The sequence below is a fragment of the Cnephaeus nilssonii genome (genome assembly GCF_951640355.1).
Source record: "Cnephaeus nilssonii genome assembly, chromosome: 16".
NCBI classification, from domain to species: domain Eukaryota; kingdom Metazoa; phylum Chordata; class Mammalia; order Chiroptera; family Vespertilionidae; genus Cnephaeus; species Cnephaeus nilssonii.
Window position 1 is genome coordinate 53,314,196 of NC_137087.1, and position 4,445 is coordinate 53,318,640.

The window sequence follows — 4,445 nt, forward strand, 5'->3', positions numbered from 1 at the left end:
GAAAGAGCTTTCGAAATGAGGACTCCCCAGCTCGGAGGCGCAAGCCTTGCACCTGACGTGGGCGGAGTCAGCAGGAGTAGCCCGCCTGCCCTGCAGACAATTCGTCCCTGGAAGACCATCTGGGGTTTCCATAACGCCGCGTTCCTGTCCACGGCGTGGCACCCTCTGCCATTGTTGGATAATGGGCCGTCGGTGCGTTCGTGTCCAGCACCCAACCGTGAGCTGCTGGAGCGCGGGGCGTGCCCTCCTCCCCGGCCTCGGCGTCCCATGGGTTTTGAGACGCAGGAGCTGCTCAATAATTAGCAACAGAACGTGTATGGGGGGTGGGGGGTGGAGATGGGGGGTAGGATTATTGGGGTCTGAAGAAAGTCAAGTGAGCAGTTCCAGTCTGTGGAACATTTTGCAAGCCTTATTCTCTCCAGGGAAGTAAGGTTATTTTGGTTTGGAGCTTCTTACACACAACTCGTGAAGGAGCAACCGTGAATTGTGACAGTGGTCAAGGCAAGGGTTTGTGAAGCAAAACTGTGAGATAGGACAAAGGTCTCAAGGTCTGGGCAGTTCTAGGTGTGATTTCTTACTACATGTTAAAACGTAGTACAGTATTTTGTAGTTGCTGCTGTAAACAGGATGAGCTGACAGGAGCTCAATTGGATGAAAGTAGCTAACTGCAAAGAAGTCAATAGGTAGTTGCCGAAATCCTGTATATAAGCAATGGCTAAGCCTCCCTGTGGGGAGGCAGGGTTTTGGATGGGAATCCCCTGTCTCCTTACTTGCTATAAGTAAATAAAACTGCCTTGTGATGGTTGTCCTATTTTTTTTTTAAGATAGATTAGCCCAAGAGGTGAATCCCTTGAGTTCAGTATCAAAAGTTGCTATTGTTCTATTAAGCTTTGTTACTAAATGCTGGGAGGGAGCTGGGGGGTGAAAATAAAGAAAAAAAAAAGTTGTGTAACTCTTTTTCATTTTAAAACAGGAAATGTTATCTCTACTTAAAGGAAGATACTGCATTGAAACACTATTGTAGTTGTAGTGTCTGTGACAGTAAAGAAATGATTTGACTTTAAAACAATAAATTGGCCAAATATTCCTAGTGAGATATATTAGTCCAAGGGGAAGAAACTGAAGAAACTTTAATCTTTTTATGGTATTCATATTGTCAGTTATAACATTCACATTTTTATTTCTGAAGTATATCTATATATATATAAGCCTCAGCAATCATTATGACCGAATGACCGGAACTACCGTTCGACCAGTTGCTATGACACACACTGACCACCAGGGGGGCAGATGCTCAATGCAGAAGCTGCCCCCTGGTGGTCAGTGCGCTCCCACAGCCAACCTCTCACGGCCCCTCCCCCATGTTGGCTGCCCCCTCCCCTCCATAGGCCTTGATCACCAGCCAGGCTGAGGGACCCCCACCCATGCATGAATTCATGCACCGGGCCTCTAGTATTTGTATAAAGCATGTAAGTAAGTATGTCTTCCAAAAACCAAGATTTTCAGCATTGGAGAAACAAAATACAAATATAAAATCAAGTTAAATAAAAACTCCACAATTCTAAATTTGAATTTAGAAATATCCATATGAAGTCATGGGGCACTTTTTTTTTTTTTTGTCATTAAAAAAAAAAGTCTGTACACTGAAAAGGCCAAGAACAATGATCAATCCAATGCACATTCCTATTCTCCAGACTATAAAGTTTCCTATCAGCTTTTCTTCTAGTGATTCTAGACTTGCTGCTGATCATTACCTAGATCCATTATTTCATCAGGATTTGCAAAATGATAGTCTATTTTCTGCATTTATTACCTGAAAATCTATAAAGAAGAACGTTCTCACATCAACTATTTGATTAAGACTCAGTTTGTAACAGGGAAGGTAGGATGCTGGATTCTTTTGTTTTCAGAATGTGAGATTCCTTGAGGTCCTCCAAAAGTGACCAATGATTTTTAAAAATCAGCATACTCATTTTTAAAAAAATACATTTTATTGATTTTTTACAGAGAGGAAGGGAGAGAGATAGAAACATCAATGAGAGGGAAACATTGATCAGCTGCCTCCTGCACACCCCCCACTGGGGATGTGCCTGCAACCAAGGTACATGCCCTTGACCGGAATCGAACCTGGGACCCTTCAGTTCGCAGGCCGACGCTCTATCCACTGAGGCAAACTGGTTAGGACTCATTTTTTTTTTTAATTGATTGGAGAGAGAGAGAGAGAGAGAGAGAGAGAGAGAGAGAAGGTTGTTGTTCCACACTTATTTATGCATTCCTTGGTTGATCGTGTATTTGCCCTGACCAGGATCCCAAACAAAACCTTGGTGTATCCAGATGATGCTCTAACAAACTGAGCTACCCAGATGTGTTTTAATCAATTGCGGTTATTACTTTAAGTGCTAAAGGTGTTCGATCTTTGACATGCAGAAACACCTTTAAATCGCCTCAGGAGTGTTTTTGACTCAACTCCTATTACCTTTGCTTTCTTTTTTGTTTTCTGGTGCAACCAACACAATCTAGGCCAGTGATGGGCAACCTTTTGAGCTTGGTGTGTCAAACTTCGCCAAAAAACTGAGCATAACTTGGGTAGTGTGTCACTTTGAGGAAAAAACATTATTTCACAAATGTTTCATCCTCAGGAGCAGCAAATGTTTCATCCTCGGCATGCGGCCGCCTCAGCGGCCGCGTGTCATCTGAAATAGCTACGCGTGTCAGTGCTGACACGCGTGTCATAGGTTCGCCATCACTGATCTAGGCTTTCTTGTAGATTTCCTGCCCCAGACTTAGAATCAGCCCTTGATCTCCAATTGGAGCCCAAGTGACTTTTCATGGGAAATTATGTTCAGAGATGACAGTCTAGACCTGTTTTAATATCCCCCAAAGAGAACAACTAGATAGTGTGTCTTCTGATGTGAAGCAATAGAGCAGTGATTTTTCAATGGGTGTGCTGCAAGTATTTTTAAAGCATGCAATACTTGACTATTTAGTCATGGCACTGACCTCTTTTCCTTTAGATTGTCAAATTTAAAAAAATGACAACAGCCAACACAATAGCCATCCAGTGTGAATGAATCAAAATTATACCTACTTTTCTGTTAGATCAGCAAAAATATTTTTTTTGGTATGCTGCCAAATTTTAGTAATTGGTATGTGTACCATGAAATGGAAAAAGTTGAAAATCGCTGCATCAGAGTATCACAACACAACCTGTACCTGTGAAGTATTCTTGTCAGAGGTGATGCAATCAACAAAATCCAATGTGAGAAAAACTGTAGTTACATATATACACAGGTAATTTGCAAGAAAATAAAAGGGTTAAAAGAGAAATCTCTTTTTAAAATACATAACACAAATATAGGATCTTGTTTGGAGCCTGCTTTTAACATACCAACTATTAAAAATAATTTGAGACTATCTAAAAATTTTAAGTAACATTTAAGTATGATATTTAAGAAATTATTTTTAAAGGTGAGGTAAATTTTGGTGTTTTATAAAAGTCATAATCTGTTAAGTATACATATTTAAATACATATGCATGAGGACATACATATGTTTCATGTACTTTCTGTCTCAGAAAGTAAGAAAGTGCTCAAAAAAAATAAAATAAAATAGAATTAAACAATCCACATTGATGGGAGTATGTCAAAGGAGAGAAAGAGCCAACTGAAAGAGCTCCCAGGGGTGAAAGTTGGAAAAAAATTAAGCAAGGAAATAGCGTAGTGTTGGATTATAACCCAAAGTGTAAAGTAAACGTAATACTAGTATATGGAGAGATCGGTGATTTGAGTATGTTAATAAATACAGAAGAGACAAATCTCTGTGAAAAAGATTTCCAATTAATTTCTGTAGGAACTCTGCCCTTGAGAATTGGAAATACAATTCCTCTCCCTTAGCTGTAGACTGCACATAATGGCTTCCTCCTAAAGTGTGTAGTATGGAAAAAGAGGGGAAAGGAGAAACTGTATACCGTATTTTCCGGCGTATAAGATGACTTTTTAACCCAGGAAAATCTTCTATACGCCCAGTCGTCTTATACGCCGGAAAATACGGTAATAGAGAAACCTGACAAACTCTTGCTAGGTGTTTGTGGAAAACATCATTGCCATAAATCATGTTTATAGGACACCCACTTGATATGATGCAATACAAATGACATGTTACCTCTGTAGTCTTCCTTCCAATAGCCCATAACACCAGTCTTATGAGAAATACATCAGACAAATTCCAACAATACAGCATCCTACAAAGTGTCTGGCCAGTAATCCTGGAAGCTGTCAATGTCATCCAAACAGGGAAAGTCTGAATAACTGTCATAAGCAAGAGCCTAAGTTAAGTAGCCATGACAACTAAATGTAATGTGGTATCCTTGACTGGGACCCTGCTCAGAAAAAGGGCAATGGGTAAAAACAAAGGGAATTTACATAAACTATGGACTTTACTAATAA